At 39.4% G+C, this 14221-nt stretch overlaps 1 protein-coding gene across 1 annotated transcript in view; it reads right to left on the minus strand.

Annotated features, from left to right (window-relative positions):
• LOC307147356 (interferon-induced protein with tetratricopeptide repeats 5-like) overlaps positions 1-14221 on the minus strand; it is a 141134-nt gene that overhangs the window by 99285 nt on the left and 27628 nt on the right. The gene's annotated exons all lie outside the window — the stretch shown is intronic.

Raw genomic sequence — 14221 nt, forward strand, 5'->3', positions numbered from 1 at the left:
CTGCAAAAGTGTGCATCAAGGGTGCATATTGACCGCAAAGAGGGCGCTTGCAAGCACCCTTCTGAAACCTAAAATGACAAATGGGACACCATACGGTCTCATGTACTTAACGGACATGTGCACGACTGCACGTGGCAGCCATTGTAAGTCCACAAGACCAAAAGTGCATCTGAAGTGTGCCATTTGGGACAGGGCCTATGACCGTGAAATGAAAAATGTAGGCAAGTTTAATTTTGTCCATTGGGAATTAATTAGATCATTGGATGGTGCTATTGCTGCAATTGACCTCTCGCCGGCCCCTCCCCCAAAACGGCCATTGTCCAATCACACATCATAGCAACCGTTACTATGTGAGCAGGTCCGACAAACATTGACTCCAAGCAAGATGGTGAAGCGGTGCGCCCACGGCGTTTGTAAATCGGACACTAGATACCCCGAGAGATTGTCTGGAGGAGTTGTGTTCTTTCCATTCCCAAAGCCGAAAACACAACGTGAGCGGTGCCTACAATGGATAAAACAGTGTGGACGGCCCCACTCCCAGTTAAATGTGTTGAACATTACGAAGCATAAATACGTCTGCTCAAAGGTAAGGCTAACAGCTAACTAGTTACCGTGTTGTCTAGATCTACTAACTATTAGTATTAGCTGTTTTCAGAATCAGAATGTTTTATATCCATTGTTGAACATAATTCACAACTAGGAAATAGCTTTGGCTTAGTTAAAGGTGCATAACAGATAATATAATAAAATAAAATGGATATCTGAATGCCTTATATTTTGTTTTATCTATTTCATTTTATTATATCAGTTATGCACCTTTTAAGCCAAAGCAATATCCTATTTGTGAATTCTGTTCATCAACAATGGAAATAAAACATTCTGATTCTGATTCTCAAAATGGCTATTCTCAAAACAACAGAGAAATGTTAGTTAGCTTTGAATGGCTTTGACGCTCATGTAGGTTTAGCTAGCTAACATACCCTTGTATTTTAACAAAATAGCTACTCGCAATAGACAATAATAGACCATAACATATGAAAGAGAACTTACCCGGCAGTGCAAGAGCATGACTGGTCCACAAGGCTGTGCTGGTTGCATTTGAGGTACAGTCATGGGGTTTCTCAGATTTCGCTTGAGTCCGGTAAGCATTAGCCTCGATTTTTATATTTTGAATATATCCCTCCACTGCATGCTGTAACCCCTTTTGCCTCGATCTGGAGGATATTGCGGAGGTATTGCTCCAAAAAAGGTCACTGACACGCACGGGTATACCTCTTCCCATCATGGCAATCTGTCACGCTGGTGGTGTTTGACCATTTGTTTGTCGGTCGTAGCAACAGTAACTAAGGGGGGCGGGGCTCGGCCAAAGGCTAGTTACATGTGACCAGAGCCCGTCTACGGAGAGCCTGCCCACTCCCTATTAAGTCCTATTGTACCGAATTTTGGTTGTAGTACCACCAGAGTTCCACTGGGGGCGATCCCCAGATAGCAGGCAGACGTCGATTCAACGTTGATTCTTAGTTGTAAAGGTTAGTATCAATCATCAATCAAATTTCAACGTTGGATCAATCTTTACTATTTATTACGTTGAAAATAAAACATTGATTCAATGTTGAAATGCGGTTGAATGGCGTGTCTGACGTTGATTCAACGTTAATTCGATGAGCAAAGTGATGTTGTTTCAATGTCAGGAGAGACGTCGTTTCCATGTTGGTTCAATGTCAGTTTGCTATCTGCCATGAGTGCAAAATGAATGGGAGTCAATGGGGCTAGACGGCTAAATGTATCTCTTTCACCCGATCGCCGTTGAGAAATCTCAGGTTTGATTGTAGATTTTGCAAGTTCAACATGGATTTTAGATCGAAAGTTGAATGAACGAGTACTTATGTCGTTTTGATTTCTTACAGGTTGAGTTGTTGTTGCCCATAACACGCTAGAACGTATATAAAAATAGGCTATAGGCTATATTACTGACGAAGGCTGACGAATGACGTCAGCATTCTGACGTCATTGACATTTTGAAAGACTTTTTAAAGCAAATAAGTGACTCTAAAAAATCTAACACCCAGCAATGTGTAATTTCTTTGCATCTCCTTTCGAATACAACATTCAAATTACTAGACAAAAAATTATATCCTGAGAAAAGTGGATTTTGAGGGGTATACCGCCATTGACCTCCATTCATTCTGCACTCGTCCTGTGAGCGCCCTCATATGGAATCAGAGTGGAACTGCAACCAGTTCAGAAGCCGGAAGTGTAGTGAGAGTGAAACTTCTCGCCATATTAGACATTCTCTGATGTGACATGTAATGTGGCTGATGATCACATGACCGCCTTTGCGCCAGTAAACAGGCTTCATGCAGCGCTACACAAAACGATTGGCGGCTGACTTGAAGCAGTGCATGCACTTTAGAATTTTTGTCCGACTTGAGACTGATGTGACTGTGACGTATGGCATCAAAGTACCGCAAGAGTGATTCGAGAGCAGATGGCTGACTCAGCCGGTGCAGTTTCTCAAGAGCCGCTGCACGAGCTCTGATGAAGACACAGCTGTTCCACGATTGGCCAGATTCACCGCATGACAATGATCAAGTGTGTTTCGTGTTTATTCTGACAAGACAACTTCAGTTCCACTAATGCTCACAAATCTGCATTTCTTATAACAGTAAAAGCTCTTTTTGTGTAGTCGCGAAGTTATATTGTGTCATGTTTATCAAAATGAAACTGATAAAAAGTTCAGTAAAAATGCTAATCTCGATGAGGTATTAATCTTGACACAGTCCATTTGGCCTATGTCTTAAATTAATGTGAATGACAGGTGGTGGAATATGTATCATACAGATCCATGCATTAGGACTTGCCTAGTGGGCAAATTATTTTATATTTTTCATTTACATGTTGGTACATATTGTGCAGCTTTATTGTGCCACGGGGAAGGAAACCCTGTATTTGTATTTTATTTTGATTACAGTTTGTAAATATCTCACATGTGGTTTGACTTATGTTTTTGGTTAATATCGCCCAGTTTGGATTGGGGGGATGTAAAAAAAAAAAAAATCTTGCATCACAATAAGTGTATTGTGATTGTCAAAACATTTTAGTAATTAAACAGAATTTTATTAGGTTTAGTGACAACATGTTACAATGTTTACATGGTACAATTCCTGGGGCCTGTACCATGAAGGTAGCTGAACAAACTCGGGGTTACAGGATAAGTTTTGAGTTGACAAAACCAAACCGATGCAATCAGGCTTTATTGGTACCATGATGCAGCTCATCAACTTTCTCTGTCAACTCAGGCTTTGATCCTCAAGCTATGATTACTCCACGCGCGCGTGCACATAAAAGAGTGACGTCGACACTGAACAACCAATCGCGGGTCGCGATTTTTCCGCGGAGGAGCAAGAGATAATCATTCATAATTACGATGAATTTAAATATGTATTTCAAGCTCGAAACAATACGTTCTCTGCGGCCAAAGCAAGAGAAGACTGTTGGAGAAAGATTACTGATTGTTAATGCGTAAGTTAAACAAATACGTTCTATATTTATGTAAAAGTATGTATGTATAGCCTATATGTATGTGTAGCCTATGTGTAATATAGCCTATAGCCTATTTTTGTAATATATAAAAAATGAGCATGTATGTAGGCTACTAAGAAAGATTAATATTCATTGATTTTTAGATGCAACCCAAACTCCAAATGTTCTTGGCAGCAGATAAAGACAAAATATAAAAATATAATTCAAAGTGGTGAGTATTTACCACAACCTTTTATTATTTTTGTGAACATTTTATCACAAACACTTGTTTGCAGCAAACAGAAATAAAGAGTTAAATTCAGAAAACCAGAATACACGGAGGAGTTGGCTCTGAGTAGGCAATAAGGGACGGCCGATTATGGATGGAATTACAGGTGCTGTACAATCTGACCCTGGTGCTGGCTCCTCTAAGCAAGTAACACTGGGTACGTGTGCAATACATGAATACTTTTTTAAGTTTTAAATATGGCTGACTGTTCTGCAGTAGAGGGAAATACAGTGTCCCTGTTGAAGCCAGCACACACACACACACAGTCTCCCACACAGAGGTCAGTATGCAGCAGACAGAACACCAAACATAACCAGCTTTACAACAGTTATGCTTTACATTGGCCTATTTTTATTTATTAGGGTGGAGGAAATGAAGACACTCTGTCTGTGTCTTCTCAGACAGTTGCTGATGTGAATGCACTGGGCTTTTTATTATGGAAAACATTTCAATGTGTGGCATAAAAAAGCGACTGGCCCTTACACATATCTTTTATTGTAGGATTTTTCACAACCTGCCCCAGAAACTGAGGCCTCCACCTCAATGGGCTTCAGAAGAAATGTGAACAAGGTAAGGATTTCAAACCCTTGACATAAATTACAGTCAGTCCTGTGTTTGTAGGAAGTCAAGGAACTTTTTGTGATTTTGATGAGCCTCCAGAAAACTTGTAATGATCATATTTGTGGTGGAATTATGTTTCAGGTGGAAACAGACTCAGTCAGGGCCCTGTACAAAAGGAGTCTTGAACTAGACTGCACACTAAAGGGGTCTTGAACTAGACTGCACACTAAAGGGGTCTTGAACTAGACTGCACACTAAAGGAGCTGACTGTGAGCTGAGGAGGCTCCAAACAAAATCAAACAGCTGGATAAAACTGATCTCAGTATGTATATAGTTATATAGTCTATCTATCTCTCTATCTCTCTATCTCTCTATCTATCTATCTATCTATCTATCTATCTATCTATCTAGTAACACTTTAGTATGAATATTTATTAATGCAACTTTCTCTTGCTCTCTTTCTCCCTCTCATCCCACAAAACCAATAAAACAGTTTGAGACCTATGTGCAGTTTCAATGTGCTTTTATTAAGTGTAATATTGTATGGTGATTGCATCTACATCTGCACCAGCTGGGTGGTCAAGTGTGATCGGGTCAGTTTCATCGGGGAGAAGCTGGTTTTGTGGTGTTTCTCGCTCCTTTCTACTGGTGGCTATATTGTGCAGAATGGCACATTGCGCCACTATCTGTGATGCCTGCTCTGGTGACTCTTAAGGGCCGAACACAGTTAATGTGCCTTTAGGAGGCCAAAGGTCATCTTTATCTTCACTCTTGTTTGAGGGCCACATTGAAGCGGTGTTGTGGCCCTATCTGAGGGTCATGATAGGGGGTTATTGTGTAGGTTTTTCTATCTCAGTTCAAATTAACAGTGTTTTGTACTGAACCAAATTTAACTTGCTTTCCTCAAAGTGCTGACACAACACAGACTAACGGAAAATTTGAGTCAAGCACTGAGCCAGGCCATTTGGCATACAAACTTGATCATATGTTCATGACCACAAGTCGTCTGCAGATGAAATGTTTAGTAGATCATTATTATAACTGTTAATGTTACTATTAATTTAAAGATTCATCTCACAGAAAATAATCATCTAACATATCTCTACCTGAACATTATGGCTGTGATAGGACTTCCTATTAACATAATCTGCCTCATGTTCCCCTAGAGCAGTGGAGACTGGAGCAATAGACTGCATACATGTTGCAATGACTTGGGAATCCCATCATAAGATTAACAGAAGAATAATAAAAAAGATTTAAAATAATTCTTAACATGTATTATATTGTATAGCCTAGTACATTTGTGAAATTTGCTTTTTGAAAAAAAAAAAAGTGTTCATGTGATGTCACCCTATCAATATATCTTACTGGCAATTTTATAAAAGCCCTCTTTTATGGACATGGTCGATAAATGTCCGGGGAACACTATTAATGAAACTTTTCATGTACTCCTGCAGGGCGAGGACCACCTTGCGAATGGTTTGACAAACATATGTTTTCCCCTAGCTTCTGTGCGTCACCCACCGTGCAAGTATGTACCACTTGCAAAAAAAAAAAAAAAAACGCAACGCAATATTTGCGGTACAGTAAGTGCATGAATTCGACGTGTTAAATTCTTTATGTGCGGCTCAAGAAGTTCGCAAAGATAAGACATTCCTTCCGCGGAAAATCTGTATCTTTCATACAAGTAACTATCAGTTAAGGCAAGAGGATTTTGTCTGGCTAAAAACTCTTTCTCTATGAAGTGCTCGTCAAACAATTTGCGCTGAGATATCCACCGGATTTGGAAGAAAATGTGAAGTCATTGCAACAGACACTTGGAATAAGTTACGTCACCTATATGTTTCTTTGCTCTCAGCTGATTGGTCAAACTTCAGTCTGAGATCTTGAATCCAGGGGCCTGTACCATGAAGGTAGCTGAACAAACTCGGGGTTACAGGATAAGTTTTGAGTTGACAAAACCAAACCGATGCAATCAGGCTTTATTGGTACCATGATGCAGCTCATCAACTTTCTCTGTCAACTCAGGCTTTGATCCTCAAGCTATGATTACTCCACGCGCGCGTGCACATAAAAGAGTGACGTCGACACTGAACAACCAATCGCGGGTCGCGATTTTTCCGCGGATGAGCAAGAGATAATCATTCATAATTACGATGAATTTAAATATGTATTTCAAGCTCGAAACAATACGTTCTCTGCTGCCAAAGCAAGAGAAGACTGTTGGAGAAAGATTGCTGATTGTTAATGTGTAAGTTAAACAAATACGTTCTATATTTATGTAAAATGATGTATGTATGTGTAGCCTATACCTGTAATATAGCCTATAGCCTATTTTCATAATATATAAAAATGTGCATGTAGCCTACCGGTACTAAGAAAAATTTATATTCATTGATTTTTAGATGCAACCCCAACTCCAAATGTTCTTGGCAGCAGATAAAGACAAAATATAAAAAATATAATTCAAAGTGGTGAGTATTTACCACAACCTTTTATTATTTTTGTGAACATTTTATCACAAACACTTGTTTGCAGAAAACAGAAATAAAGAATTAAATTCAGAAAACCAGAATACACTGTGGCAGAGTAGTTGGCTCTGAGTAGGCAATAAGGGACGGACGATTATGGATGGGATTACAGGTGCTACAATCTGACCCTGGTGCTGGCTCCTCTAAGCAAGTAACACTGGGTACGTGTGCAATACATTACTTCTTTTTTAAGTTTTAAATATGGCTGACTGTATGTTCTGCAGTAGAGGGAAATACAGTGTCCCTGTTGAAGCCAGCACACACACAGTCTCCCACACAGAGGTCAGTATGCAGCAGACAGAACACCAAACATAACCTGCTTTACAACAGTTATGCTTTACATTGGCCTATTTTTATTTATTAGGGTGGAGGAAATGATGAAGACACTCTGTCTGTGTGTTCTCAGACAGTTGCTGATGTGAATGCACTGGGCTTTTTATTATGGAAAACATTTGAATGTGTGGCATAAAGGGACTGGCCCTTACACATCTCTTTTATTGTAGGATTTTTCACAACCTGCCCCAGAAACTGAGGCCTCTACCTCAATGGGCTTCAGAAGAAATGTGTAAGGATTTAAAACCCTTGACATAAATTACAGTCAGTCCTGTGTTTGTAGGAAGTCAAGGAACTTTTTGTGATTTTGATGAGCCTCCAGAAAACTTGTAATGATCATGTTTGTGGTGGAATTATGTTTCAGGTGGAAACAGACTCAGTCAGGGCCCTGTACAAAAGGAGACTCGAACTAGACTGCACACTAAAGGGGTCTTGAACTAGACTGCACACTAAAGGAGCTGACTGTGAGCTGAGGAGGCTCCAAACAAAATCAAACAGCTGGATAAAACTGATCTCAGTATGTATATATATATTAGTATAACTTATTTAACCAAGTAACACTTTAGTATGAATATTTATTAATGCAACTTTCTCTTGCTCTCTTTCTCCCTCCCATCCCACAAAACCAATAAAACTTTTATTAAGTGTAATATTGTATGGTGATTGCATCTACGTCTGCACCAGCTGGGTGGTCAAGTGTGATCGGGTCAGTGTCATCGGGGAGAAGCTGGTTTTGTGGTGTTTCTCGCTCCTTTCTACTGGTGGCTATATTGTGCAGAATGGCACATGCAGCCACTATCTGTGATGCCCGCTCTGGTGACTCTTAAGCGCCGAACACAGTTGAAACTTGCCTTTAGGAGGCCAAAGGTCATCTCTATCTTCACTCTGGTTTTACTGAGGGCCACATTGAAGTGGTGCTGTGGCCCTGTCTGAGGGTCATGATAGGGGGTTATTGTGTAGGTTTTTCTAGCTCAGTTCAAATTAACAGTGTTTTGTATTGTACCAAATTTAACTTGCTTTCCTCAAAGTGCTGACACAACACAGACTCACGGCAAATTCGTGAGACAAGCACTGGAGCCAGGCCATTTGGCATCCAAACTTGATCATATATGTTCATGACCACAAGTCATCTGCAGACGAAATGTTTAGTAAATCATTGTTATATCTGTTAATGTTACTATTAATTTAAAGATTCATCTCACAGAAAATAATCATCTCACATATTCACATCATCTCTACCTGAACATTATGGCTGTGATAGGACTTCCTATTAACATAATCTGCCTCATGTTCCCCTAGCAGTGGAGATTGGAGCAATAGACTGCATACATGCAATGACTTGGGAATCCTATCAAAAGATTAACAGAAGAAGAATAAAAAAAAAAATTCAAAATAATTCTTAACATGTATTATATTGTATACACTTGTGAAATTTGCTTAAAATATATATATATATATCAATATATCTTACTGCCAATTTTATAAAAGCCCTCTTTTATGGACATGCATGTCAATAAATGTCCGGGGAGCACTATTAATGAAACTTTTCATGTACTCCTGCAGAGCGAGGACCACCTTACGAATGGTTTGACAAACCGTGTTTTCCCATAGCTTCTGTGCGTCACCCACCGTGCAAGAATGTACCACTTGCAAAAAAAAAAAAAAAAAAACGCAACGCAATATTTGCGGAACAGTAAGTGCATGAATTCGACGTGTTAAATTCTTTATGTGCGGCTCAAGAGGTTCTCAAAGATAAGACATTCCTTCCGCGGAAAATCTGTATCTTTCATACAAGTAACTTTTAGGAAAGGCAAGGGGATTTTGTCTGGCTAAAAATTCTTTCTCTACGAAGTGCTCGTCAAACAATTTGCGCTGAGATGTCCACCGGATTTGGAAGAAAAGGTGAAGTCATTGCAACAGACACTTGGAATAAGTTACGTCACCTATATGTTTCTTTGCTCTCAGCTGATTGGTCAAACTTCAGTCTGAGATCTCGAATCCAGAACATAACCTGCCCCGGAGCAGGTTAGCCGTGCAGCGTAAGATACCATGGCAACGAACACAGATTAAAGCCGAGCTACTTTCATAGTACCTAAAACCCAGGGTTGGCGGAAACTAAGCTGAAACATAGCTGGCTAGCCACCTAATCCGGCTTCATGGTACAGGCCCCAGAACATAACCTGCCCCGGAGCAGGTTAGCCGTGCAGCGTAAGATACCATGGCAACGAACACCGATTAAAGCCAAGCTACTTTCATAGTACCTAAAACCCAGGGTTGGCGGAAACTAAGCTGAAACATAGCTGGCTAGCCACCTAATCCGGCTTCATGGTACAGGCCCCAGGACTTGCTGTCATAGCAACATGTGCGCAAACTTAAACCTGCTCGGGAGCAGGCTTATTTCATGTTAAAGCTACACTGTGTGGTTTTTTCCCCCATCTAGCGGTGAAATTGTATATGACTACCCAATGAATATTAGTTTCTGTTCCTCTCAATTCCGAGAGGGCGTTTTAACTCCTACGGTGGCCGTATTATTCCAAGATTAACATGGCTTCCAGTTATCGACTTCGTCCATGACAATAATAAACAATACTACAGGACAGATGTCAGGAGGTAAACGTCACCCTTGGAATCGGCTATCCCAGCATAATCAGATTAGGCTAACGTTACAAAGTAAAAGCAATTAAAAATAACTAAAATTTACAGTGTCCTTTTTTTATATAGCTTAAAAAATTGCGTCTTTAAAACTATTCATCACCTGTGATCCGTCGCAGCACAGATTTATGTTACAAGGTAAACAATACTTTTTCACCATTGACGCGAGGATGAAGTTATACTAGAGGTCGTTCTGGCGTTATGCACAACCATGCTATGGTTAGACAAGCAACTATAAAACTTTGAATTTACACAAATGAATTACAACAGGCTGAATTACCTGTCGAGAAGAAAGCAGGCAACCTCGGCGTCCGTTTTAAAATCTTTTCTCCTCATGAGCTCTTTCCATCTGGGAAAAGTTACTCCAATATTGACTATGGTCTTGCTGATTTGCCTGTTGCGTTGACGTTTTAATTCTCTCTTTCAAATGTGAGTACGCACGCACACACACACACACACTATCTTTCAAATCTGCCGGCACTCGCGAGCTCGCGAGTAATCTCCCCCTCACATTCGTCACGGTGTCACTGAGTGAAAAACGCAAAAGGCGAAGCTTGAATTTACAGGCATGTCCCTCTTTGGCTAATGTAGTTTCAAGATGGAGGGGCAACATGGCGACCGGCATTCGAACCCCTCACCCGTATGTACTTTCAATGGCAGATTATAAACTTACGAGAATACTTTATTACTTGAAAGAAGTAAATATACATTAATGAGCACATATATTTTTGAAAGAACTAAGTGTTTTTTGCTAAGAATCAACTAAAAAAATTACACAGTGTAGCTTTAACAGGATTAGATCCTGGCTTCATAAGCGGAGCTGATACGGGAAGTCCAGCGCAGCGCGATAGTGCACTTTCTTTCTGAGATATATTTTTTCTCGTGATTCGTGAAATTGACGTTTTTTGTCGCTTTTATGTTTAAAAAAGTTTTAGTGTTTTTTTTTTTTTTGTGGCATTTCCAAGCCACTTAAGACCCAATGTTGTAAAGCAGTTTTTTTTTTTTTTTTAGGCTTTCATCATTTTTTATGAAGATCATACAATCATGACCATGCCGATTACAGATATGTCACTCAGGCTTCACTAACGTGATTGGTACCATAGACTATAGGCTACCATAGACTGCCATCAAGGCCTCAATGAATGAAGGGGATTATGTGAACAGAAAGGGGATTCACAATGTAAATGTGCAGCCCATTACTATTGTGATTCTTAATATTCCAGATTAGTAATATTATATCAAATTAAAAAAAGGCAGTTGACTAAAATCTTCCATATCACAAATGTGAAAGCAAAATGGCCAGGATCTGTGAATGACTTAAGAATTTTCAGAGATTCACATTTATGCACATTATTTGAAAGTGGTAAGAAAAGTTCCACAATTAAATATCAAGCTCAATGTATTACATACACTTATGCTGATCCTAACAGAACTGCATTTTTTTCATAGGTGATTATGACATGTTCCTGCCTGCAGACAGGTGTTTTATGACCCCATTTCCTGACCCAAACCAGTTACAATGCAGCTCTAGCCAGGACAAGGGCACTTTGGCTAACTAAAGGGAAGATTTCAGTGTCTGAAAAGTCTGAGGGTTGCACACCTGACAGGGCCTGTGACACTGTTGCATGTGCCATATTACACAACATTGCCAAAAAAAAAAAACACTTTTCATTAAATGTTTAATAAAAGACAAATATGCTTAGTTCCTTGAGTTTTATTTCAATTGTTCTTTGTAAAGAAAAGCCAGTGGTCAAGTGCCTGCAACAAGAGATATTAGACACATGCCTCATGCAACAAATACAAAGGAAAAGTTGGCTATACACTGCCCACCTGTAGGCCTATGTCTCCTCTGTCTGTGCAGACTCTTCTGTAGGCCTTTCTGTAGATGTGGAATCCTGCAACTTATATTGCAGCCATAAAGCATACAAGTATAAATGAAGTAAAGTTATTTATGCACTTGCAGGTAGGCTAGTTCCTCCATATGACAGTTATCTGAGAGGGTTTGTTCACTGTCCAGTGCAATGGAAACAAATGGACATTACAAAGTATTATACTTTCTTTCCTTTGGAAAGTTAGAAAATGTCCACTTACTGCACATATTTCAGCCACCACTTTCTTGGGAACAGATACAAGTGTTGGTGTATTATGTAAAAGTGCACAAAAGAGGAAAACACAATGTCATTACAATGAACTACACTGGGGAAAAATGTGATCAATAACTCATGGCAAAATATTTTTACATTAACATAAGTTTATCAGTTTTCACTTTCACAAGTCAAAGCAATTCATCATTACTCAAGATTTAACAGTTGAAATGACTATACGGCCTTAATTTAGCAAAAATGATTTTACAGTGTAGGATACTAAGATCTTTTCTATTTTTTTCTCAGCCTTTTTCTTGGTTGCTTTTATAATCAGACAACCATTTATTTAACAGTGCCTTTTATAAAAGAGACTATAACTAAAAATTACCATTATGTAGAATATTTTTGTACTTCACTTTTATTTGTTCCCATGTTCTAGTATGGTGACTGACATTACAATGCACAAAGTAATTATGCAATTATTAAAATACAAAAATATAGGCTATTAAGTGATAAAAACATCTAACATGGCCACTTCTAACGGATTTAAATTGTCTGCTACTTTTTGCCAGCCCTCTCTCCTGGCTTTTGCAGACTTTGAGGTGTTCCCTGGCGTTTTGATTAAACATTAAAATTCCGAATAAACTTCGACTATTAGTTCTTGCTCTGCTGAGGAGAAAAACTGTGCGCGCTCTTTGGCCAAGCTGAGCAGCCAATAGCAGCGTTGCTGATCAATGTTTCTACTATCGATAGCCTACATATCCCCTTTTAACCAGCACATGAACGCGCAATTATCTCAGATAACCCAATCCAGCGATACTAATCATATCCGGCAAGTGTGTTCGAAGAACCGAGTTAGCCAGATCATGATTCGCACGATGATATCATCTTGGATGTGTCATTTGATCTCGGATGTAATAAGCAACGTACGAAGAACGGGCCCCTGGTCAGAGCCTGACTCCACCCACTGGCAATATTTGAAAAATGCTGGAAAAGTGATAGAGGGGACGAACAGAGGGTGTGGCTGTGCGGGGGGGGGGGGGGGGGGGGGGGGGGGGGGCGTGTACCTGAGACCCGTTTCAATAGCGCGCGCTCTCTGTAGGCATGTTCACGTTAGCAGATGAGTTGCCATGAGAACGACTGACATCTGTATCTTTTCATACAGATTACATAAACAGGTAATATGTTTTCGTTTTGAATTAGATAATTTAATAGCAGACACTTAAATGATTATAAAGATATATTGCTTATGCCTGTGTGACTAGTATTTGCTGAGTTTTGTTTAAGTTTAGAGACGTAACCTACTCCAGAAAAAAAGTTCACGGAGACGGAGAGGCAGAAAGCATACCCTGTTTATTTTTATTTTACAAAAGCACAATGTTTTGTTTCGATTGTAAGTGGACACATTAAGCAGTTTATTCTTTCATATTTCTTAAGTCTGTATGACCATAAATACGGAGTATTTTAAGTCTATTTTGCTGCTATGTGAAAAAATCCAGCAAAACCAGAAAAAATCCAGTTTGTCGACCCCGAGTTTAACCTAATAGGAAGGAACATAAATTGTGAATAAAAAATATATGCTCACTCACAACAAGACACCGCTGCAGTGATGGAGTCCGTTTGGCACTCGCGTCGCTTTACAGTGCTGCAACCAGCAACAGTACTACGTCCCATCCTAACCACTGTAGGCTACTACAGATAAAGCTAATGCTAATGCTGACAGGTATGGCTACACAAAATAATCTAAATAACTATATAAATGCTATGCTAATATAGCCTACGCTATCCTGATCGTTTTCAATTCTCGCAATTCCAACTCCTGACTCGCTACATTGGTTTTGACAGAACAAGATGCTTTTATAGAGGGGCTGCCAAGGGCGTGGTGAGCTGGTACCCTCTTACGTCACAGGGCACCACAACTTCCAATAGGAAAATTCAACTGCAGTAACCACCGTTCAACCTGAAGAGGGCAGCACTCACACGTTTTTACATCATATATCATAGAATTAAAACACTTTATACCCAAATGTCAACAAAATTACTTGAATCAATGAACAGCACTAATAAAGCCCCAGTCTTACAGATCATTAACTAAAAAAAGTTGTTTTAGTGTTTAGTTACCCTTTAATTAAAGAAAAAATAATAACGTGCAAGGATAAATCATTTGTAATGAATAGTGGAATTTACCATATAAGAATTGCCCATTTTAATTTTATGGTAACTTTAATTTATTTATCACCTGCGATGAT

The sequence above is a fragment of the Squalius cephalus genome (genome assembly GCF_949319135.1).
Source record: "Squalius cephalus genome assembly, chromosome: 19".
Lineage (NCBI taxonomy): Eukaryota > Metazoa > Chordata > Actinopteri > Cypriniformes > Leuciscidae > Squalius > Squalius cephalus.